This window comes from Capsicum annuum, chromosome 8 (genome assembly GCF_002878395.1).
Source record: "Capsicum annuum cultivar UCD-10X-F1 chromosome 8, UCD10Xv1.1, whole genome shotgun sequence".
NCBI classification, from domain to species: Eukaryota; Viridiplantae; Streptophyta; class Magnoliopsida; order Solanales; family Solanaceae; genus Capsicum; species Capsicum annuum.
The window spans coordinates 93,105,600-93,133,391 of record NC_061118.1 but is presented as its reverse complement, the minus strand read 5'-3'; positions in this window follow the sequence as shown (position 1 = coordinate 93,133,391).

Below are 27,792 nucleotides of genomic sequence, written 5' to 3'. Positions count from 1 at the left end.
ACTGAAAATTGAAATAGTAATGTGATCATCATGCCCTCGAAGGATGAGGACTCACGACTAACTCTGATCGCTGAACTGGGATGCTACTAGTTCTCTGGAGCTGGTACTTCTAAACATGGTATAAGACACCATAGCGCAAATGCATTGGTACTTTGAATGTAATGGTATACAAGTGAGGTAGGCTAAATGCAATATGTTCATATGCATCAACAATACTAACTGACTGACCAACATGAACGTGATAATACATGCATACATACATAACTATAATTATGATCATGATAGGATTGGATACTGAGTTCTGACTACTGAGTCTACTGATATTGACATCTGAGTCACTGATGAGTGAGAAAACTGATACTTAATTACTAAATACTGAGGGAATGATACTATGTTACTGATACATGGATAACTGTGTCAAATAGTTTTGATTATGAAGAATTGGTCTGGTTGACTGTATCTGACACTACTAAAGTTGAATACTAATAATATAAGTTCGAATAAATGATATAACTTATAACATAAGTGACTATATCTTACAGTCCTAAACCTGATGGAACTAGCTGAGTTTCGTACTATATCTGAGTAACTGAATTTGAGATCAGTTCTATCTAGCGGGTGATCTCTACATCTGATGAAATTGATACTGATTGATCATAGTTAAGATCAGTCTTATCTGGTGGGTGATCCTGGTGTCTATTTACAATGATAAGGATTGATTGTATCTGACAGTCCTAAATCTATACTACTAAGTTGAATTGACTGTATCTGACAGTCCTAATTCTATAACTGAAATAGTGGGATGTATTCATCGAACTGACATGCCCCAAAGTAAGCTAACTGGGGTCCAACCTATAATCCCAGCTGTAAAGGTGTCAGTACCATGCTACTGGTAAAGCCAACTACTGTGGAGTTAGTCCTAATCTAGCGGGTGACCCCTGGGATCAGTCCTATACATTTAAATGCTCTAACGTGTGAACCCTTAGTATGTCAGTCCTATCTAACATCTGACATCTCGTACCTAAGCTTGCTATGTAGTTTTGGAAATTATGGATAGCTTCTAGGGATATCAGTTCTATCTAGTGGGTGAGTCCCCATCCCTAGGCTCGCTAGGTATTGAATCCTACTCCCATCTGAAAGACACTAAACTAATTAACTAAATTGAGCTGATTAACTTAATTGAGATGATTAAGTTAACTGAGCTGATTAACTGAATTGAGCTGATTAACTAAATTGAGCTAATTAATTGAACTGAGCTAATTAACTGAACTAAGCTGATTCTAATGGTATCGTTTAGCAGAGCTAAACAGAATTGAGATCTGTTGACTGACAGAATGTACTGAGTTTTGATGATTGACTGAGAGTACTAAAGTTATTGAGATTTATTGGGAATACTGAGGTTGCTGAGATTACTGAATACTGAGATTATTGAGATTTCTGAGATTTTCTGAGTCACATAACTGACTGAGTTCTATGGATCATAGCTTGACCGAGGAGATCATGAAAACATGAAATGGCTCTAGTCATACAGCTAAATGTTCGGGTACAAGTACCCCCAAGACTCGATGAGAAGAAACTGATTTAGCATGGCTTACTTGAACACGTGACCAACAACACAATTCACGATTCATATATTGAAGCACTTCATCAAACATGTGATATGCATAAGCTTGTACATACATGGGGATTTCATGATACCATACTAGTTGGGCATTGTTCCTTCATCGAGGCATTTAATAATAAACATGGTAGGCATAGCACATGTAGACAACCTTATACAATAACTAATCATCATGATTCATCTCTAATTTCATCATCCTAGGGATTATTTATAGGTTCACATGAATATACATCTATACAAATTGATTCCATATAAAATTAATCACCCAATAAGGATTTGAATTCAACTAATCATTCTCCACATAAACAAAACAAACCGAACATGAAATTCATAAAGAAATCCATAATCTTAAACTTATAAAAGAGATTCTCGAGCTTCATGGATGAAATAAGTCCATGAATAAACAATACACATACCTGGGATGTGATTTCTTGAGGATTAACGGTGAAACCTTCTTGAATTTGAATCCCAATAGAAACCCTAGCTTGTTCTTGAGAGAAAGTTGATAGTTGGGTGAAGAATGGCTAAATCACATTTTATTGGGTTTAAATAGTGGTAGGAAATTGACCCTTTTAAACCTTGGATGAGTCTTGTAATTTTAGTAACATTTTCCCAAACTAGGGCCTTGGCGCGACACAGTGCTATCGTGCCATGTCACTGGAATTTGACAATTGGAAAATTGAGGGATAGCGCAATGTGAAGCCAATGCATTGCCCCTTCTTTCCTAACCTTGAACTTTGGTGCGGAATGAGTGAAATTATGCTGAGACACTGGAAAAGGAAAATTTTAATTTTAGCTTATGGCGCGGCCTGCCATTAACCAATGTGGTGCTGTTTTACGATGGGAACTTAAAATAGGCATAACTTCTTGCCCGATTATTGGATTTAAGCTAATCTTATATCGATGAAAATCTTATTGAATTTCCCATATAACAAAAATTGAAAATCTTTAAAATTCCTCATGGAATAATCATCATTCAATTTAGAAGCTAGTACTAGGCATTCTTGGGATGAAATTAGCGAGGAAACTTTAGGGTATTACAATATCTCCCCCTTGGGAAACATTCATACTAAATGAGACTAAAAGTGAGAGAAATAACATACACTGACGTACATACTGAATATGAATAACTGGAACATGATCTCATGACTGACTTGATTGATGGCTGAATATAACATACTGAACATGCATATCTGATGCATGACTAATAAGATAAACTCATACATATCTGATGCATGACATATAATTGACTTATGAGTAAATAACTGTATATTCTGATGAACTAAACTTCTTGGAGTGAGAATGCATGTCTAATGCATAATTACATGCCTTAACTGATACATAAATGAATGGTTGAATATGCAAGGGTACTTAGTACCAAGTTTGTGATGAAGACTGAACATGAAACTGTGTAAGACTAAGGAGAACCGTTATCTTAATCGGAAATGCTAATGAATCTGAGATCATCTTACTAAACATGCATGAGCGGAAATACGATAACCTAACTGATTATTGTCTGATACGTGACATACAAACTAAACATCATGAATGGAACTGACCCTCTGAATACTTGGCCCAAAGCTGAGGTTGGAACTTTGAGGGTCAACTTATGAATACCCTCTACTTTAAACTAGATTCTTTATTCGAAGATAAACTTTATTTAACACATGAAAACATTGAGGAAATAATGAGGTATCTCCCTCTTAGGACACTATGTCCTTCTAAGAATGCTCACCATACTGAGATACTGGGGTGATACACAGGGCATCCACGGACTGATTCATAACTAAATCACTCATACTAAAAATCTTAAGCTAAAATAAGAGTAAGAGGTCTAGCAATACATATCATGAGTATAAAGAACCTATAACGTACCCGAATCTATATCGGGGGAATTTTCTTGATTATGGCTACTCTGAAGAGTATAAACCTGTTCTGATGTTAACCACTAGTGGTACTGGAAGTGATGCCTTGCTGGCTCAAATCTTTTCCCTTCTGAGCCCTTACTCTATATTCCCGTAGACTATGTCCTGGCTTACCACATCCATAACATACCTTACTACCTGCTCTACATACACCTAGATGATTCCTACCATACTCTTCGCAAAGTGGATAGGTAAGACTCCTATTCTCACTAACTTGGGCCTCAGATCCTGGCAACCCATCATGATTGTCATTCTCGACCTTGGGTACTGGTGCACTAGCTGAAGATGGAGTTGGGACTATAATTTTATAACTATACTGAGAATGGATACCACCCCCTGACCTAGGCTGAGAAAAGTAAAACTACCTGTCCTCGCCCTCTTATTCTGGTTTTTCTTCATCTTAATCTTTTGCTCTTCTATATGCTGAGCATAGGTCATTAGTCTATCTGAAGTTATGTCACTATTTAGCATGGCAGATATACACTCATTAACCATGCTATCATTTATCCCTGACACAAACTTACTCATCTTGGCCCTACTGTCTACAACCACATGAGGGGCAAATCTGACAAATTGAGTAAATTAAAGAGAATACTCTTTCACCATTATGGTACGTTACCTGAGGTTGATAAATTCTAACACCTTAGCTTCTCTCAGCTCTACGGGAAAAAACCTCTCTAAGAAAGCAGTGACAAATTCATTCCATTCTATAGGCCCTGCATCATCTGCCCTTTCTGACTTCCACTGCTTGAACCAAGTTTGATCCACATCGTGCAAGTGATATTCAGCTAGCTCAGCACTCTCAACAGTAGTCACCCCCATGATGTCGGTCACCTTCTAAACTTGATCTATGGATTCTTGAGGGTACTCATTTGACTTAGACCCTAGAAAGGATGGAGGGTTCATTTAGGTGAAGTCCCGAATCCTAGCTGTAGCTGAATTAGCCACTGGGTTGGCCGAAATAATAGCTGGTCATTCATTATGAGTAGCAACTGATAGAGCAAGATTAGTGAATGCGTCCTTAAACTCCGCATGAGAAATACGTTCACCCAAAGGTTCTTCGGGATGAGGGGCTAACTGATTCTCAATTCTACTCTTAGGAGGTATGTTCTGTAGAAGAAAAGGAGAAACGGGTTAGACTGAGAGTTTAACTTTAAGCCTATGCTCACTGGAATGACATGAATACTGAAAGAAGGGAAACTATTCCTAAAAAACCTCATAGCCTCCTGCACATTAGTATGGTACACAATACACACATATAGAAGACTCTACTAGATGCAGCTTTTTAGACTTCCTAGGACAGTGTTGAACCTTAGGCTCTAGTACTAAGTTTGTAATGCTCAAAATTTTGTACCCGAAATGCTACACGGTTTCCATGACCACAAAGGACCATAAGCTAATCCATGACTCATATCTGTAAACTAAGCACTGAATAATAGTAATAATATCATAAATACGGAAACATGAACTGAAATGCCATAAGATTCAATACTAGTACATAACTAAAAAATATGGTATAATAATATCAAAACTGAGATAATTGTCTGAATATACTGTAGTCTGAAAGACTCTAAACTGTCTAAATAAAGAGTTGATGGAACATGTCCCCAACTAACTCCAAGTACTAAAATAAACTAAAAACTAAAATAGTAATGTAATCATTATGTCCTCGAAGGATGAGGACACACTGCTAACTCTGATCGCTGAATTGGTGCTACTGGTTCTCAGGAGATCGTGCTTCTAAACCTATGGTATAGTACACCATAGCACAAATGTGTCAGTACTTCGAATGTACTGGTATGCAAGTACGGTATCCTAAACACAATAGGTTCAGATGCATGAACAATACTAATTGACTGACTAACATGACGTGAGAATACATGCATGCACACGTCACTGTAACTGAGATCATAATAGGACTGGATATTGAGTTATGACTACTGAGTTTACTAACATTAACATCAGATTCACTGATGAGCGATAAAACTTATACTGTATTACTGAATACTGAGGGACTAATACTATGTTACTGATAGATGGATAACTGTGTCTGACAGTTCTGATTATGAAGAACTGGTTTGGTTGACTGTATCTGACAATATTGAAGATGAATCATAATAACAAAAGTTCTAATAACTGATAACATGAGATGATGTATCTGACAGTCCTGAACCTAATGGAACAAGATGAGTTTCGTACTGTATCTGAGTAATCTAAAATCAATCCTATCTAGCGGGTGATCTCTATATCTGGTGATACTAATACTGATTAACCATAGTTGAGATCAATCCTGTCTGGTGGGTAATCCTAGGGTCTATTTATAATGATAAAGATTGACTGTATCTAACAGTACTAAATCTCTACTACTGAGCTGAATTGATTGATGTGACAGTCCTGATTCTATAAATAAAACTGTAGAATGTATTTATCTAACCGATATGCCCCATACTAAGATAACTGGGGTCCAACCTCTAACCCCAGCTGGAAGGGTACCAGTACCACACCACTAGTAAAGACAACTGTTATGGAGTCAGTCCTAATCTAGTGGGTGATTCTAGGGATCAATTCTATATATTTAAATGCACTAACGGGTGATCCCTGAGTATGTTAGTCCTATCTAATGGGTGACATCTCGTATCTATACTAGCTATGTATTTCTGGAACTTAGGGATTGCTTCTAGGGATCTTTGTTTTATCTAGAGGGTAAGTCCCCATCCTTAGGCTTGCTCGGTGCTGAATCCTACTCTTATTTGAAAGACACTGAGCTGATTAACTAAACTGAGCTAATTATTTGAAATGCACTGATTAATTAAACTGAGCTAATAAACTTAGTTGATTAACTAAACTGAGCTGATTCTAATGGTATTGTTTAGCAGAGCTAAACTGAATTTACTGAAATCCGTTAACTAACTGAACGTACTGAGTTCTGAGGACTGACTGAGAGTATTAAAGTTACTGAGATTGACTGAGAATACTAGGTTGCTGAGATTACTAAGTACTGAAAATACTGAGATTTTTGAGATTTCCTAAGTCATATGACTAACTAAGTTCTATAGATCATAGCTTGACTAAGGAGATTGTGAAAACATGATATGGTTCTAGGCACGCACTTAAATGTTTGGGTACAAGTACCCCCAGGACTCGATGAGAAGAAACTGACATAGTATGGCTTACTGGAATACATGACCAACAATACAATTCATAATACATATATTGAAGCACTTCATCAAAGATGTGATATGCATAAGCTTGTACATACATGGGGATTTCATGATATCATACTAGTTGGGTATTGTTCCATCATCTAGGTCTTTAATCATAAACATGGTAGGCATAGCATATGTAGACAACCTTATACAATAATTAATCATCATGATTCATCTATAATTTTATCATCCTAGGGTTTATTTATAGGTTCATATGAATATAAATCTATACAAATCATTTACATATAAAATTGATCACCCAACATTAATTTGAATTCAATTGATCATTCTCAACATAAACAAAACAAACCCAACATGAAATTCATAAAGAAATCCATAAACTTAAACTTTGAAAAAATATTCTCAGGCTTCATGGATGAAAGGAGTCTATGATTGAACACTACACATACCTGGGATGTGATTTATTGAGGATTAACGATGAAACCTTCTTGAATTTTAATCCTCAATAGAAACCCTAGCTTGTTCTTGAGAGAAATTTAAGAGAAACTAATATATTTTGGGTGAAAAATAGCTAAATCATGTATTATTAGGTTTAAATAGGGGTAGGAAATTGACCCTTTTAACCCTTGGATGCGCCTTGTAATTTTAATAAAATTTTCCCAAACTGGGCCTCAAGCGTGATGTGGCGCTATCACGTCGTGTCACTAGAATTTAACAATTAGAAAACTGAGGGATGGGGCGATGCAGAACCATCGCGTTGCCCATTTATTCCTGACCTTGAACTTTGGCGTGACATGGGGGAAATTGTGCTAAGACACTAAAAAGGGAAAATTGCCATTTTAACTTATGGCGCGGTACGCCACTGACTAATATGGCACTGTTTTAAGATGGGAACTTGAAATAGGCATAACTTCTTACCTTGTTATCGGAATTAAGCGAATCTTATATCGATAGAAAGCTTATTAAATTTCCCACATAAAATGAAAATCTTAAAAATTCCTCATGGAATAATAATTATTCAATTTATCAGCTAGTACTAAGCATTCTTAGGATGAAATTAGCTAGGAAACTTTGGGGTATTACAGTTACTTCTTCTCAGTCTTTAGAACATGTTATAGATAATAGGTTAATTTGGGTCATATGTGGTCTTAAGCACCATATCACGGCTGGGTAGTAGTCTTGGGTTATGACAAACTTGGTATTAGAGTGCAAGGTTTAAAGTGTCCTATGGTGTGTGAAAACTACATTACGTAGTGTCTTGTTCATAGGTGTGAAGAACACCACACTATGGGAAAGAGTCTATGATCTATTTTTGGAAAGTTTCCCCTTATTATAGTGTTTATGTCGTGTGATAAAGCTTGAGCTCTATTGAATTTCCTTTTCCAGTTCATCCATTCTCCATTTACAAAAGATTCCCCCCCAAAAGGAACAAAGAAAGGAGAAATGAGGACCATCCCGTACCACCACCTGTCCCCTGAAAAACCCTTTACCAATCATGTCACCCATGTCAAATTCAAAACCACTTTTATATTCTTGGCCAGTCTACAGCCACTTAGAATAATCTGTGGGATGTTTCCCCAGTCAATCCAGTAGTGAACACGAATGCTTTTGGGATCTAAGACTTTTCTTGGATGAATCCCCGAGTATTCTCAAGATCGAAGTTTGAGAAGAATCCTAGGAGTTTCTTGATGGTGTGCAAAACGTGACTGATATTATGGGTGTTATTCTGAGTAAGAGTGGTAACTTAGCTTCTTACCAGTTTCAAGGAGTGTCTCATACTTGGGTTAAGTAGTGGAAGGAAGACAAGGGTACTGATATAGGTTTGGTAGAGTGTGATGAATCTGCTACTGCTCTTCTGGATAGGTTCCTCCCACCAGAGTTGAGAGAGGCCAAAGTGAAAAAGTTTATTAACTTGATGCAGGGTAACATTATTGTGAAAGAGTTCTCACCCAAGTCTACCTAGTTGGAGAGGTATGCTCCGACTATGGTGGATGTTTCTAGGCCCAGAATGAGTAAGTTTGTGTGTAGAGTTTTGAAGGATGGGGTTAAGGAGTGCAGAACTGCTATATTATTTAGGGAGATGGGCCTTTCAAGAAAGATGGTTCATGCTCAGCAGATTGAGGAAGAAAATATCAAAGAGAAAGAAAAGGAGATTAAGAGAGTTAGGACAAGTAGCTTCAACTTTACTCAACATTGGTCAAAAGGTAGTAATCATTCCCAATTCTATCAAAAATCTTCATCCCTAGCCCAATCTTCAATTAGTGCTCCAGTACCAAAGTTTAGATAGGACAATCGAGATAAAGCCCCAAGATTTAAGTTCTACTGGAGTATGGATAGCGGTCGTACTAACAAAGTCTGTGGAAGTTGCAGTAAGAACCACAAGGGTGATTGTATGGTATATAGTGACACATGCTTTGGGTGTGGCAAGTCAGGCCACAAAATCAAGAAGTATTCAGTAGTGTGCTAGAATGGTAAAGACTTTTGTCAATTAGGTTAGTCTAGCTTCTTATCAGCTCCAATAGGTCACCCGCCTAAGAAGTGCACCACCTTTAGTGCCACCAATGGGCATTGGAAGAACTGAATCTATGCTCTCTAGACTTGACAAGAATAGGAAAGTTCTCCAGATATGGTTATTGGTACATTACGAGTTTTCCATCTTCATATTTATGCATTATTAGACCCTTGAGATTCACTCTATTTTGTGACTTCCAACATAGAAGTATACTTTAGCATCAATCCTGAAATGTTATAAGAATCCTTCTCAGTATCTACTCTAGTTGGTAGTTCTATTACATCCAGATGGGTATATAGAAATTGCCTCGCCACAGTATCTCAGAAAGTCTCTGTAGTAGATCTTATAGAATTAGAGATGACTGATTTTGATGTCATTCTTGGCATGGATTGACTCCACTCATGAAACTAACCAATTGATTGTAGAAATAGAATATTATGGTTTTGGTTCCCTAATGAGCCCATGATAGAATGGAGGAGTAGTATCTTAGTGCTTATAGGTCAATTCATCTCCTATCTTAAGGAAAGAACAATGATATCCAAGGGTTATACGTACCATCTTGTCTGATTCGAGGACTCAAGTTCTGAAACCCCACAACTTGACTTAGTTCCAGTAGTCAATGAGTTTCCAATAGTATTCCTTGAAGATCTTCCTAAAGACCTTCCTAATAGGGAATCAGCTCCATAATAGATGTCCTTCCAAATACCTAGCCTATCTTAATTCTTTCTTATAGAATGGATTCATCTGAGCTCAAGGAACTGAAAAAATAGATTAATAACCTTTTAGAAAAGGGCTTCATCAGGCCTAGCATTTCCCTATGGGGTGCTCCAATTCTCTTTGTGCACAGGAAAGACGGTTCTCTCAAAATGTACATACACTACTGTTAGTTGAACAAAGTTATACTTAAGAATAAGTATCCTTACCCTAGGATTGATGTCTTGTTCAACAAACTTTAGGGTATAAATTATTTCTCTAAGATAGACCTTAGATCCAGCTATTATCAACTTAAAGTCAGGAAATGAGACATTCCAAAGACAACCTTCAAAACTCTGTATGGTTATATTGAATTTGTAGTTATGTCTTTTGGACTAATGAATGCCCATGGAACTTTCATACACTTGATGAACAAAGTGTTCAAGAAATACCTAGACATATTCATCATAGTTTTCATAGATGACATCCTCATTGTTTCTCATAATAAAGGTGATCATACAAATGATTTGAGGATTATTTTGTAGGCCCTTATGGAACACAGTTATTTGATAAGTTTGGCAAGTATGAATTTTGGTTGAGATCTATAGCTTTCCTTGGTCACATCATTTTTGGTGATGGCATTTTAGTTGATCCTCAAAAGACCGACGCAGTAAGAAATTGTCCTAGACCTATATCTCAGTCAGACATCAGGAGTTTCTTAGGTTGAGCCAGTTACTAAAAATGGTTTATCAACGGATTCCATTCTATTGCTTCTCCAATTTCTAGACTAACTAAGAAAAAAGTCAAGTTTCGGTGGTCAAATTCCTACGAGAAGAGTTTTCAGGATTTGAAGACTCGACTCACTTTAGCCCTAGTCTTGACTCTACCAGAGGGTTCAAATGGGTTTGTAGTTTACTGTGGTACTTCTAGAATTGGTCTTAGTTGTGTGTTGATGCAATGATGTAAAGTCATAGCCTATGCCTCTACACAACTCAAATCCCATGAGAAGAATTACCCGAATCATGACCTTGAATTAGCAGTAGTTGTTTTTACCTTAAAGATATGGAGGCATTACCTTTATGGGGTCTATTTTGATGTGTTTACTAATCATAACAGTTTGCGGTATGTATTGTACAGAAAGACATGTATCCTCATTAGTGAAGGTATCTTGAGTTTTTAAAAGATTATGATATGAGTGTGTTGTATTACCTAGGTAAGGTAAATATTATGGTCGATGCCCTAAGGAGGTTGTCAATGGAAAGTGTTTCTCATATAGAGTATGATAAGAAAGAATTAGTCCATGAAGTTCATCATCTTACTATATTATGAGTTTGGTTGGTTCATTCAGTCGAAGGTAGCATTTGGGTTCAAAACTATTTACAATCTTCTCTAATGTTTGAGGTGAATGAAAATCAAGACAAGGATCCTATTTTGGTTAAGTTAAAGAAATTAATTTGAGATTAGAAGGTTGAGGTTTTCTTCCACAGGGGAGATGTTGTGCTTTATTTTTAAGGAAGATTATTTGTCCCAAAGATGGATGGTTTGAGGCAGTGAATCTTAGTAGAAGTGCATAGTTCACGATATTCTATTCCCCCAAGAGCTACTAAGATGTACCACAATTTGTAAGAAATCTATTGTTGGAATAGTATGAAGAAGGATATTATAGAATTCACGGCTAAAAGTCTAAATTGTCAGTAGGTTAAGGTTGAGTATCAAAGGCCTAGTGGTATGCTTCAGGAGTTTAGCATCCCCATTTGAAAGTTGGAAGGGGTAACATGGATTTTGTTACAGGATTAACCCATATGTATCATTAGTATGATTACATTTGTGTCATCATGGATAGAATTACTAAATTAGCCAATTTCTTTCCAGTCCATACTTTCTATTTAGCCTAAGAATATGCTAAACTCTACCTCAAGGAATTAGCAAATTTACATGGGGTTTCTTTGATTGTCATTTCAATTAAGTATACCCAGTTCGCCTCTCATTTTTGGAAGTCATTCCAAAAAGGTCTTGGTACTTAAGTTCACCTCAGTATAGCTTGTCACCCATAGATATATGGCATAGAGGACCATTCAGACCTTAGAGGACATGTTATAGGCTTGTGTTATTGACTTTAATGGTAGTTGGGATGATCACCTAGCTCTGATTGAGTTTATTTACAACAATAGCTATTACTCTAGTATTTAGATGTATTTATTTAAGGATCTTTATTAAAGGAGATGTAGATCTCCTATTGGTTGGTTTGAAGTTGATAAGGGTACTTTGTAGGGCCAGATTTAGTATATATGAGGTAATGGAGAATGTTCAGTTGATATAGGAAAAGCTAAAAATAGCCCAAAGTTATCAGAAATCTTATACGTATATGAGGAGAAAAGATTTTGAATTTGATGTTGGTGATTTTATATATCTAAAAATTTTGCCCATGAATGGGGTGAAAATAATTTATAAGAAAGGGAAACTCAGTCCCTATTATATTGGCCTATATAGGATTTTGAGCCATTTTTGGAAAATAACCTATGAATTGGAGTTTGCTTAGAGCTAGCGGCAGTGCATCTAGTATTTCATACTCTTTGCTATAGAAATGCATTGATGATCCATCTTCTGCAGTTCTATGAAGAAGATAGTCTTTTCTATGAAGAAGTCCCAATTAAAATCCTTGACCATCAGATTCGTAGATTGAGGAATAAGGAAGTTTCCTAGTAAAGGTTTTTTGGAGGAATTAGTTTGTTGAGGGAGATACTTTGGAAGCAAAAATTGATATGCGATCCAAGTATCCCCCTATTTTCTTTATGAATTTAGATCCATCTTGAGGTAGTGGTTTCCCAGAAAGTAATTCTCACATTTCCTATCTCATTTTTCCAACCATCCTCATGTCATAGTATGCACTAATAAATTCAGTTTTGTCCAAGCATCATATTTTAGATTCAGTTATTTAGTATTGGTTCAGTTCATAGGTATTCCATGCATAATTTCAGTCTTTCTAGTATCTCATCTAAGAAAGTTACATTCGATGATAAATGATCCTAAGGGAGAGATACTATAATACCCCGCAAGATTCTTGAGAGGTTTCTAATTTCTATCATACGTTTAGAGGCCCCAAAGCGACTATTATACACTAGAGACAAGTGACATGTCTATTTTAATTGCCTTAAGATTTTGAACATTTTATTTTTTTCCCTTTTTGTGCTTAAAATGTTAATATTTGAGATGAATTATGCTTAGAAATTGTAAAAGAGTCATTCAAGAGAGTTTCAAAATTTTGGGAAGAGGTTTGGGGTAATTAGGGATAGTTCTGCCAGAATGCCTCCCATTTTCACTGTGTCACAGAGGCAGTCCTCTTTATACGAAGCATGGCACAAAGGCAGAGTGCCTCCATAATAAGTAGCATGCCATGGAAGCTATCCTCCATACTAAGAAGTGTGTCACCGAGGTTATGTAAGATCGTGTAGTCTTTCTAAAGGTTAAAGGGAGTTTTTGTCTTACCCTCTTCTTTAAACACCCAATTCACGATTAAGAACTGCAAATAAACATAACTTACCCCTTTCTTAATCATTTAACATACTCCATTCTTCTCCTACTCTCAAGAGAAAAAGCAAGGATTTTCTCCCAATAATTCACCCACCCAAGGTCTCAATTCAAGTCCCTTCAATAAGTCAAACAACTCAGGAATGTGGGATATTCATCAATGGGTTCCTTTTGGGATATTCATCAATGGGTTTCTTTCACTCATTGAGTCCCAAATTTTCCCCAATCTCTCAAGTTAAATTCTATTTTAATTTCGGATTCTGTGAAAAGCATAAATTATTAAATTCTTCAATTTTATTCTTGAATTCTACCATAAATATTTATCGTCCCATAATTTTAAATGCTTCAATATATAAACCTTGTTATATCTCAATATTGAAAAAATTGTAGCATTCCTGAGTTCAAGTCATGAAATTTCCCCATCATGTTAAAATTTTTAATAATTTTGTATTCACTGTATTTTTAGTGCTAGCGGGTTATGAACATCTGACACCTAGATAGTCATGAATGTTTCAAACTTTAAGGATTTCAAGTTATTCAGACCATGTTTGTACATGAAATTAATAACATTTTCATAATGAGCACTCACCTATATGATATTATGCTAAATATATCAGTTAATATGTTCATGATTATTTCAGATTATGCATGCACTATTATTTTTAGAATACCATATTTGAGAAAATCAGTTACCAGTGGATGTACTAGCTTATGATTATGTTTTTGTTCAATTGGGAGTAGAACTTAACACTGAGCGAATTTAGGGATAAAGGCTTTCCTTCCATCTTAGGGTGAGACCTTTAGTAACATTCCCTAAGTTCTTAAACTATGTAGCCATAGTAGGTTATGAGAGGTCTTCCTACAAACTTAGGATTGATACTCTCTTATGCGCACCTGTCAGTTTAGGGTGACACCCTTGTCCTTTGGGATATCAAATAAGTGGATCCACATAGCTAGTGTCTGTATATGGCAAGGTATTGACACCCTTCTAACTGGGGTTATAGATTAGACCCCGATTAGACCAAATTAGGGAATCTATATTAAATGTTAGCTCCCACAGTCCCAGTTTAGTATTCAGTTTCTATTTAGCTCAGGTTTGCATGACCAAGTGCTCAGTTTATTAGTTATTCAGTTTTTTAGTTTTGCAGATTATTTCAGCACATGCTTTACTTGGTCTTGCATTTATTTTATATGTTCAAGCATTCATTCATAATACCTATATGTATTTTTAGTTATTCCATATTTCGTATACCAGTACATTCAAAGTACTGACTCTATACTCTCTTTTATGTTATATTGATTTCCCAATATAGGTTCTCATTTCCCAAATTACACGTCGTCCATTCTTGTATCACTCAATTACTACTTTGGTGAGTCCTCATCAGTATCGCACTATTCTTATTATTTATCATGCTTTCTATTACCTTATTCATGTCATTTAAGTAGTCAGAGTTAGTTGGGGACCTATCCTAACAAATCCTTAGTTGGGGACCTATCCCAACAACTCTTTATGCTTAGAGGCTTTCAAACAGTTAGTATATTTTTAGTAATGACTATCGAGCACCTTTGTTATTGTTTTGACATTCAGATATTTTTATGAATGACTTTCACATGGTATTTTGTTACTTTTTCTTATTCTTTACAGCATGTGCCAAATCATGGGTTAGCTTGGGGTCATATATAGCCTTAAGCATCATGTTACGACTAGGGGTAGTCTCAGGTTGTGACAGACCTGTTTAATGTAAGTGACCAACTTAAATCTAATACCTCAAATAGTTATGAAAAAAAGTATTCTAAATAATTTATGGGCCCATCTATCTTGGATGATAATGGTAGAATTATTTTAATAAAGAAAGATGTTCTAGAAATAATTATTAAAGGAATTCTTACTTAATAATTTTATGTTGAGCATGAAAATAAGTCTAAAGACGAGTCTGAAGATGTGTATAAAGAAGAGTATAAAGAGGAGTTTGCAGATGAGTCTAAGAAGAGTCTAAAGTCAATGTTGATTTTGAGGATGAACCATGAGTTTATTATTTTTTTGATGTCCCATAATGTTAGCTTATTTTTTTTGTCATTCGATTGTTTACTGGTACAAAAACTTTTAGACATCTAATATGAAGAAATATTGAGGAGATTGGCAACCTTTATATATGTTTTTGGCTATTTTTTGTACATGATTATTATTTATTTAATGACCCATAGTGCTAGCTTAGTCTTTTTTTAATTTAATAGTTTGCTGGTGAAAACACTCTTGGATATTTAATATGCAGACACATGATATTATGACAATCTTTAAGTATCCTATTGGTTTCTTTTCGGAGCCTGATTATTATTTTTTCAATGACCTTATAGTTCTTTCTTATTCTTAGCACGATGCAGTTATATATGTTAGTTAATGACCTTTTCTAGTTTTATCCTGCACTAATGTTTCCAAAATGCCTATTTTATTCAATTATTATTAGGTAGTGGTCAAAAGATAGCATACCAATGAATTTTGAGGCAGCTCTGTGATACTAAATAGGTATACCTTAATTTGTCCCTTCACTTATTTTCTTTCTCAAAAGACTACATAGATATAATATTTGAGGAAAATTAATATAATACAATATGCGTTTAACCTTTCTATTTTTTCTTGGTGACTTAACACTTCTCGAATTCATATAGCCTATCCCAACTTGTTTGGAATTGAGGAGTAGTTGTTGTTGTTGATCATTTATCTTAATGTCTTGAGGAGTAGTAGTACTATATTGAGGATTTTCTAGTTGACTGGTGATACAATATGATATAATGCACTTGTTCTTTCATCATTTAATTATTTTTTTGTGTTTTTTCATAAATATTACAAGCTACTTGATTCTTGAACTTATTTTTGATGAATCTAAAAGTTTGTATATTGTTTTTTTCTTGATTTAGGAAAAAGAACAAGAAGTTTCTGCAGTTTTTAAATATCACAGTTAATTAGTTGCTTATTAGTATGAATAAGTACTTTAATGTGCATCTCATGCTCATAATATTTAGCCAAGGCCCAACTTGTTTGGAATTGATGAATAGTTGTTGTTTTTTTATCATTTCTATGACAATTGCCAACTTTAGTGGGCAAAAAGTATGTCTGCAAATCTTGTAAGTTTCAATATTTTGTTCCATTTTGTATCTTCTTGGTCTATTTTTGTGTTGACAGAAACAAGGAGTAGTTTATTGTATACTCTGACATTCTTAATCTATATATGTGTCATTCGGAAAAGTTTCTTATAGAAAAAATAATCCCAAGTGTTGCATTTTGGTAGATGTTTTTCCTGTTATTAATTACTTCATTTCATTATGAAGTTCAACTTTTTCTTATATTTGTTGATCATCCTATTCATCTTAGAAATTTATTACACTAAAATCATTTTCTTCCACTTGAATATGCAACCTTTGGAGTCGTTTTTTGTTAATAGCCTATCTTAGCTTGTTGTCCAAATGAAGAATTTATACTTGGAAAGTATCATCTTGTCCCATATTAAGTGTACCTCCTTTAGTCTAATTAGATTTTCAAACATAACATTGTAACTACTTGTCACTAAGTATGCACCATTAGCAGTAAGAGTGTACCTATTATTTTGATACAAGTGGGTCATCTCAAGTTTTGAGTGTGTTTAATTTATTCCAATACCAACTATTATCTATTTTGAAGTATGTCATCAGGGTCCATTTTATGGTCCTAAGGTTCCTTCGGGTTCAATGGAATTACCTAGACTTTCCTGTAAATGGTTTCCCTCTCATGAAGGAATCTGTTAATTCTTCTTTTCATCCTCACAGTTGTAACTTAATGACATTTACTAATGCACCAAGTATGTCATATACCAATCATCACAACCTATACATAGGTGCATTGTAGTTGGACAATATTGGTTTTATGTATTTTACACTATAACGACAAACATGATTGTTTTCTTGTATAAGTAGAAAAATCATTTTATGGAGATCCCAAAGTACAAATATTTACGTTCTCCTATAGATAGAACTCACTCTTCTGACTTCTTTCTCTATTGTAACTCGAATAGTATATGCATTTATATTTCTCTGAATCGGTGTATATTAATATATTTATTCCTCTTCATCATATGAACAATACAAAAATGAGAAAAAAAAGAATACCATCTCACATATTTTCTAAATTTTCTAATTTAAAGTACTCCTTGTGGAACTCAACTCGTGTGGATGTCTTGTAAGTAATTCTTGTGATAGATTCTTCAAATCCTTTTCTAGGGAAAGCAAGCAATAGTAGAAGACTCCTATTAATCACGTAAAACTGTGTTGTTAACCAACCTGTTAATCTCTTCTTTTTAGTTCATTTTTTGTTTCCTCTTTTATTGAAAATACAAAAGTTACCTGGGAAGTGCCCTATTGGTTCCTTCATTCTTTTAAATGGTCATTGTCATAAAGAGACTAACATCCTTTCTGGTATCAGCTTGAACAGACTTTTTGAGTGTTATTTTCTTTCTGAAGTTTAAAGAACACATTTTTCATCTCATTTGTTATCCTTATTAGCTTCCTACATAAAGGAAGTTATGATTTATGGTGACATACTACTTCATCATACATTAGTATTTTAGAGCTATATTTTCTATCTTCATCTAGTGAAAAAGCATGCCATTTTTATTATTGGTATTGTTGTTGCATACTTAAGTTCTGCTTCATGTTTCATTTGTTTGATTATATGTATTTATTTCTTCGTTCGCCTCCATTATATGATAAAATCTATTGGAAGGAGATTTGGAAATATTGTAGGAGTGAGAGGTTAACAAATAAGTGCGACATAGAACCTCTTAGAACCATATGTTCTTATAGTTTATTAAAGTTTAGGTTGTATAATTTTCTTACCTACTGTGGAATATGGATATTTTGGAGCAATTTTTGTTGAAACTTCCTTCCATTTGGGCCTTGCTAAATGTGTCCTTACCTGCAGTAGAATCAGTTTACTGAGTTTTGTTTTTGAAACTGGTAAGGTTGTATTCTTCAGCATTAAGGATATGTTGACCGCCTCCAAAAAAACTAGTAGCAGTTACAAGTTACCTATTGTCTACTATTTAATAAAAATCTACTATACACAATTGTTTACACCAAACAAGTAAAGAGTATAATGCAATTCCATTTTACTTTATGAATTAGCTTACTTAGTACTAGGTGGAAAATAGTTCACCTCAAGTTAGCTTCTCTCTATTCTGTATTATAGTAGAAAACTTTTCATGAAATTTAGCAGCTTTCTAATAATAAAGCTTTTTTCTAGCTAGAATATGGTGCTCTTTGTGCTAAGCTAAAATTCATTACTTCTTTATATTTCTTTTCTAACTCTCTTCAAGAAGACTTGGTTAAGAGTAGTTGTAGATCTTACCCGAGTGTCGGATAAGATGTCAATGCCATGTTTTGCATGGTTGGGAGCCTGGACCATGGTGATGAGAGTTGACTTGGCAACACCATCTTCATAAACACTCATAAAATAATTATGCATCTTTATCAAACCCTATTTTATTAAAATCATGATAATAATCAGAAAAGGTATAGCTGAGCCAATTTCTATTAGATCATAGAAAACTCCCTGATAAGATAATAAAGGGTGGGGAGGGGTGGCACTTAAAAATATCTTGGAATAAATTTGTGTACATTATTTTGTGATCCATCACGACCACTTCATTCATCACCCATTAAAACCACTTAAAGAATCCAGGTTCCATGGAAACCCAGTAAAAATGTGCACTTTTTCTCCTTAGTGCTTTCTTTTTTCCACTTGATGGCAGACTTGAAGAGGAAAGACTTGTCTAGCTGTCATCTAAATTATTAGTTTTAGTATTTGAATTCAAAGGTAGAATAATGGGAAAAGAGACTGTAAGTTTGGGCTTTTAGATTCTACTTGGTTAGTTCTAAATTAACTTAAATTCAGATTTTGTCCCACTACAATGCACCTATGTGTTGGGTGTGACGATTGGTATAGGACATACTCAGGGCATTTGTACATGTCACAAAGTTATAAAGGTAAGGATGAAAAAAAGGAAAGGAATACCTTTAAATCAACCTTATGTTTCCTTTACAAAAGATAGTTTAGTAATCCTAATGTAACACCCTGAGTTTGCACCCCAGACACTACGTGGTGTTTACAACCCCAAAGGACCACAAGCTAACCCATGACCTGTACCTTCTGTGAGCACTGAATAATAATACTAAAATAATATGGAAAATAGGCTGAAATGCCATAAGGTTCATAATCTAAATACTGATGAAGAATAACAACTATAATAACATTTGAAAAATTGAACTTTGTCTGAACTAGTCTAGTCTGAAAAACCACTAACTGAACTATGTGAAAGTATGGGACAAGGCCCCAACTAACTCCGACTCCTGAAATACTAAACCTACTATAATGCTTAAATAAAAGAATATCCTCGATAGATGAGGACTCACTACTGAATCTGTTGTTGCTAACTGAATCTATCTAAGCATGATCGGGAACCTAAGTATCTAAGCCTATGATATGAGACATCATAGCGCAAAGAGAAAGTATGTCTCAATACGTGGAATATACTGGTATGCTAGATGAGGTAAGGATTAATGCAAGGGTTTATATGCATGAACAATAACTGATTAAATAATATGGAATAACTTAGTAAGAGTACCTGGATAACTAAAACTATTGTAAAATAATGAGTATGTAATACTATGCATATATGTGATTACTATATATGAGCTTTTACTAATGTTTAGAACTAATTTTTTGAAAATGAGAAACTGATATCTGAGATTTCTATTAATTAAATTACTAATGACTTAGTGACTGTGTCTGACAGTCCTGATTCTGTAGAACTAAACTGAGTTCTATACAGAGACTGAAACTGAAACTGTGGGAAGTAATCATCTAAAATACATGCCCCAAATAAGATAACTGGACTCCAACCTGTAACCCCAGCTGAAAGGGTATCAGTACCGTACCATGGGTAAAGATAAGCCGAAGAGTTACCCTCATCTGGCAGGTACTCTAATGAAAATGGTGCTACCCTCAACTAGCATGTAAAAACACCTCATCAACCCTCTACTAGTGGATTGATGCCTCAACCTAGGTTGGCTATGTAGTCTTGAACGCAAGGACTGCTTCTAAAGGTCACACTCTCTACTGGTAGGTAAGCGCCCATCCTTAGGTTTACTCGATGCTGAATACTACTCCCAACTGAAGACACTGATTATTAAACTGAGCTGAACTGGACTAATACTAAGTTTCACTGAGTTTTGTAACTGATTGAGCACTATTGTTCGTGACATTACTAAAGATTTTTTGTGACTATTGTAGCTCTAGGTAAACAACTAGATTTTTCGAGTATTGAATACCCCGAGGATTCGATAGCATGTTAAGTGAAGCATGGCATGATCTTGAAAGGTATAACAATAGATACTTGTAACAATACATTCACCTAGGCATTTTATCAAACACTTGAGATACATGAACTTGTACATGAATGGAAACACATAATAACATGTCATGAATTCCTTATTCAATTCACATAGAATTTGTCAAAACTTGAACATCATTGTAATACCCCGTATGTTTCTAAGCTAGGAGACGAACCATTTTTCCTACGTATGAAACCTTGTATCCTGTGAATAGCATTTTAGTGAATGACTTACAATGATTATGCTAGCGATAAGATAGCTTATGATACATTAAGCATGTTCATATGAGTCACTTAAGGTAATACAAGCTAAGAGTTTTGAATCCATCAAGTTTTAGTGTTTAATTTTGCAAGGGTCATATTTGAATACGTATAACTCAATGTTAATTTGTTATTTTAGCTGATTTAGACCCACCAAATTGTAGAGAATCAAATTAGCTTTTCAATGATACCAATTTTGCTTTAATCAAATACCCGAACGAAAAGTTATGCCTATTTTCGTGAGAGACATTAAGGATAGGTGATTAGTTAGGCGCCGCCAGACCCAAACATCGGTGATTGGTTAGGCGCCGTCCAACCTAGCTAAGGCAATCACTTAGGTGCTACCTAACTCTGTTCCAGGTGCCAAAAACACTCTGTTTTGAGTTATTTTAAGGGTAATTAAGTCTTTTAACACTCCTTACACATCCCTAAACTTAACCCTACGAAATATATAGCTTCTAAACATATGACAACCCTATTAACATCTCAAAGCTCATCATCTAAGAGCACTATAGGAGAAAAACAACTAGGGTTGCACAATCATGCTTGAAGATCAAATTTCAAGAAAATTCCTCCGTCAATCATCAAGAACCTCCCTTCCAAGGTATGCATAGTGTTCATCCACAGATTCCTTTCATTCGTGGAGTTCAAGAATCAATCTTTAAAATATAAAAGCATGGTTGATTGTGGTGATATGATCATACCCATGTTGATGCTTGTTTGTTTTGCTATATAATAGTATCGTTAATGTATTTCTTAGGAAACTTATGTTGTTAGTTGAAAAACATGATCTTTAGATGGATTGATAGAATGCAAGTATGAAATCCACCTATGCCTTAAAGAATGCATGCAAGGTGTTCGATAAAATGCCTAGTATGTTAGAACTTCATATTTACATGATTTCATGATATCTAAATAACAAATTCATGTTAGTCATACTCTTCAATATGAATTTCCATGCAAATTATGTGTTGTTATTGTTGTAGTATAAAGCATGTATGATAATGTATCCATGATTTCCCTACCATATTTGAGATGTTTAATAAATACATGAAGTATAATATCCCCAAATTATTATAATATAAACTAAACGTTACATGTTGCCGTTCCCTTATGCTTGAATAATTTCCATGCGATTACTATGAATAGTTTATGTTGTCGGAATTCACATGATATTAGAATATGAGATTTATGACTTGATTGTAAGCATTCCTATTCATGGTAGATATTATGATGACCATGTACTTCATGAAATCCCCGACTCATGTATTATGGATTTTTATTGATGGTCTTGTACTCAAGAAAATCAAGTTATGCCAGTTTCCTTCCATCGAGTCCTTGGGGTACTTGTACCTGAAAAATATAGTTGTGTGCCTAGAGCCATGTCATGTTTTCACGATAATCTCAGTCAAGCCATGATCTATAGAATTCAGTAAGTCATGTGACTTAGGATAACTTAGAAATCTCAGTAATCTCAGTAGTCTAGTAATCTCAGTAATCTCATTGCTAAGTAACCTCAGCAACCTCAGTATTCATAGTCAATCTCAGTAACTTCAGTACTCTCAACCAGTCCTCAAAACTCAGTATATTTTGTCAGTCATTAGAATCTAGTAAACTTAGTTTAGCTCTGCTAAACAATACCACTAGTGTCAGTCCAGTTAATCAGTATCAGTTCAGCTAATTAGTTCAGTTTAGTCATTCAGTTCAGTATCCTTCAGATGGGAGTAGAAGTTAGCACCAAGTATACCCATGAATGGAAACTAACCCGCCTGTTCAGAGTGTGATTCTTAGTAGTCATCCTTGTGTTCCAGAACTACGTAGCCAGCGTAGGTTGAGACATCTTAACCCATCAGATTAGGGTTGATGAGATGGCTTAACCCGTCAGTTTAGGGTTCCCATCATTCTCATTGAGTACCTACCAGTATAGGGTTCTCACAGCTATCCTTATCAGTGGCGCGGTATTGACACCCCTCCAGTTGGGGCAAAGATTGGACCCCAGCTTAGCTATTACAGCATATTTGGGGCATGTCCGTTAGATAAATACTTCCCATAATTTCAGTTACAAATTCAGGACTGTCAACTATAGCTACCCAGTCTCAGTAAAGAACTCAGATAATATTTTAGATTTCAGTATATCGGGACTGTCAAATACAGTCAACTCAAAAATAGAATTGAACTCAGATAGTTTCTTTTAGATTTATGGTCTTTCAAATACAGTCACTTATGCTATCAATTACAAAATTTATCAGAACTCATGCTATCAGTACTCAGCTTCAGGACTATTAGATATAGTCAATCAGACCAGTTATTTATAATTCGAACTATCAGAAACAATCATTGTTTTATCAGTAATATAGTATCAGTCTCCCAGTATTCAGTAATACAGTATCAGATCCATCACTTATTAGTGATTTACATATCAATATTAGTAAACTCAGTCTTTCAAAATCTCATTATCAGTACACTAATGTTGTCAGTATTCAGACTCAGTAGTTAGTATCTCCACAAGTTCAGTTACAGTTACGTTTGCATGTATGTAGTCTCACATTCATATCAATTAGTATTTTTCATGCATATAACCCTTTGCATTTAGCCTACCTCACTCGTATACTCAGTACATTCAGAGGTAGTGATGCATTTAAGCTATGGTGCTTTCTCTTATGTTACACCATAGGTTGAGAGGCTCGAGCTCCAAATCAGCAGTAGATTCCAAGATCAGCCGTCAGAGTTAGACGTGACTCCTCATCCTTTAAGGACATGATGATTTCATTTCTATTTTAGTTTCCAGTTTATTTTAGTAGTTGGAGTTAGTTGGGGACATGTCCTATCAACTCTTTATTCTTTTCAGTTAGAGGCTTTCAGACTAGATGTAAGATTAGATGTTCAAACTTTGGTATTTATGGTTTTTTTTTGTATTGTTATACCATATTTTTCAGATATGTATCAGTATTGAACCTTATGGCTTTACAGTTTATGTTTCCACATATTTTATGAGATATTATACAGTTTACAGGTACAGATATCAGTCATGGGTTAGCTAGTATTCCTTCGAGGTCATGAGCATCATGTAGCATTTTAGTTCAGCAAAAAGGGCATTATAAACTTGGTATAAAAGCCAGGTTCAACAGTGTCCTAGGAAGTCTGAAAGCTGCATCAAGTAGTCTAGTACATGAGCGTGTTGTGCACCACACTTATGTGCATGAGGATATGAGACGTTTTAGGAACAGTTTCCCTTCTTTCATGTCTCAAGATCGTGCTATAGCAAGTTTCTTTAAGAAAACCATGTAGATTCATATCATGCACCCCTCATGTTTACTTTACCTTACTTTCAAGGTAATAGAAATAGTGAAGTTCTAAGTCCTAAAGATAGGGCTTTCTCAGACAGTCCCTACAGTCAGTTATAAGATTAGCAACATACTCAAATAGTATCCCATCAGTTCATTATTATTCCCAGGTCGTACAGATTTTATTCATGATCATGAGAACTCATTCTTGAACCCAGAAGTTTAACAGTAGTAGAGTTGGGAGAGTATTATTCTATTTAATCAGATTATGTATTCATAGGGATTAGGTCAGTAGGCTTGAATAGTACGAGATAAACACTTAAGTTTATTGACTCAAAATTAAGCATGAAGGTGTGAATGTGATATCAGTAGTATATGAGGAAACAGAATTAGATGATGTGTTTAGTAAGACAGACAGGTGTTGAACATAATGTAGGTATGTGATGGTAGATCAAGTACCTAAGCCAAGCCCTCAGATTTCAATAGTAGAGCCAGTATGTATAGAAAGCAGTAAGGGAAGACAATTCAAGACCCATTCTTATCTTAGTGCAGAGTTTTTCACTTCAGCTATCATGAAACCAACTCAAGCATTGCATACCAACTCTATGGTCACGAACTATAATCATGTATGAATTTAATTCCTAGCATAAGAATTCCCTTTTAATCCACAGTACGAGTCATATTCCATGATAATAATCTACTTTCACACACTTTCCATGGGATTATGTGCGCCTTTAGTTCCCAATATAAGGGGTTCAGTTCCAGCTTCCTCAGTATTATGAATTATGTCCCACAAGTACAAAAAATCTAGACTCAGGTCATGCAACTCATGAATCATGTACTCATAGCATGCTTTCCAGTGTACTTAGCTTCCATGACTCATACTATGCCCCTACAGATTAGATATATTTAGACTATGTCATGTATATCCTCAGTTCAGACCTTATTCGTAAATCCAAAATATTGATATTTTATTCCTCAAGTTTCAGTCATGTGTCAAGTTTAGTTTGTATCTATTCATGTTTCAGGTCCTCTTGATTTACTCCTCCAGTTAGCTCTCCTTATGGAACAGTGTAGTGATGAGCAGTTGTTTAGATAAGATAAGATTGTTGCATGCTTACTTTGCACGAGGGTGTAGTTATGAAGATAGGCTTGAATGTTATGATAAATATGTAAGTAAACATCTAGAAAGAGGTAGTATTTAGAAGTTGGGAAACTATAAAGTGTAAGTGTACATTTAGATCCTTGACTTATGTCAGTCCCCAGTATGTAGCCATAAAAACAACTCAGTTGCCAACTCAATTATAGTTTCAGTATCCAAAACTCAGTGATTAGTGTTCAGTCCTTGAATTCAGTACTTCTGTACTAGCTGTAGGATTAGCTATAATATCATTTTCAGTTCAATAACCAGATTTGAAACTCATTTCAATTCTAGACATGCTTTACCATAGCATTTGGGTTGTCAGTACTCGTTATCAGTGTTTTAGTACCCCAGTTTATAGAATACCTCAGAGTCATGTCGTACGCTTGGTCTCGCATTCGAAAATAATACAGACTTTATAAATCCATGCTCAGATACCTCATTCTACTCAGTTAGTCCTTATCTCCTATGCATAAAACTCGAAAAAATCTCAGCCTAGCTATTTAGACTAAGTACAGTTTAGCTTTGTAGATCCAGTATTTAGCTATCAGTTATTCAGTTAATCAGATAAGTTAGTGTATTTATGCACTCCTGTTTAGCTCGGTTCATGTATCATATCTCAGTTTCAGATCCTAGCTATTCAGTTATGACTCATTTCCTAGGTGTCTTGCACATCGCCTCAATATCCCTCACTAGCTCATCCAATTCAGTATTCTTTGAGGGACATAGTGTCCCAAGGGGGAGATACATCATACCCCCAAAACTTTTATGACATAAACATGCTGCTCTCTTTTCTTTTGATGAATCCAGTTCAGAGAAGAGGTACTCATAAGATAACCCTTAAGCTCCAACTTCAGTCGTATGCCATGTTTTCAAGATTCAATTTAGTTCATGATATTCAGTATATCTACCACATCCTAGACTTAGTTATGTTCTCATGTTTCCGATCATACATATGGAGTAATTAATCTCAAACTTATTGGTATTATCAGTTCAAGGTAATAGTTTTCCTTAAACTTACTCATTCTCATGTTCATATTTTAGTGCCAAACTTGGTCTTCAGTTCAATGCTCAATTTTCAATTCAAACTTGATACCTTTACCATTGCATGTTCATGAGTAAGTTTAGTCATGAATTCATGCATCAGATATGCATGATCATCTCATCAGTACTTTCAGTCATGCATTCACGTATCATGTCAGTCATATAATCATGTATCGGATATGCATGGAATCAACCTTTCAGTTGTGTATCAAATATGCATTCCCATTGTGATAAAACTCACTTTAGTAGAATCCTCAGTCTTATATTCATGAATCAGCTTCCCATGCATCAAATATGCAAGTTTAGTATGTTGTGCTCAGCTTTCATTCATGCCAGTTATGAACCCATGTTTCAGTAGTGTATTTCTTGCACGTACTTCATCTTATCATCTCTTCCACCTCAGTTAATTTTGATTCGAGAATGAATGTTCCCAAGGGGGAGATACTATAATACCCCATATGTTTTTAAGCTAGAAGATGAACCATTTTTCCTACATATGAAACCTCCTATCCTATGAGTAGAATTTTAGTGCATGACTTACACTGAGTATGTTAGCAATAAGATAGCTTATGGTACATTAAGCATGTTGATATGAGTTATTTAAGGTAATACAAGCTAAGAGTTTTTAAATCCATCAAGTTTTAGTGTTTAATTTTGCAAGGGTCATCTTTGAACGAGTATAAATTGATGTTAATGTGGTATTTAGTCTGATATAGACCACCAAATTGTAGAGAATCAAATTAGATTTCCAACGATATCAATTTTGCCTTAATCCAATACCCGAGCAAAAAGTTATGCCCATTTTTGTGATAGACAGTAAGGATAGGCAATTGGTTAGGGCCACCCAACCCAAACATAGGCGATTGGTTAGGCGCCACCCAACCTAGCTTAGGTAATCACTTGGGTGCCGCCTAAGTTAGTTCTAGGTGCCAAAAACACTCCGTCTTAAGTTGTTTTAAGGATAATTAAGTCTTTTAACACTCCTTACATGTCCCTAAACTTAACCCTATGAAATATATAGCTTTTCAACATACTATAACCCTATTAACATCTCAATTCTCATTATCCAAGAGCATCATAGGAGAAAAACAATTAGTTTTGCACAATCAAGCTTGAAGATCAAATTTCAAGGAAATTCCTTCGTCAATCATCAAGATCCTCCCTTCCAAGGTCTGCGTAGTGTTTATCCACGTAT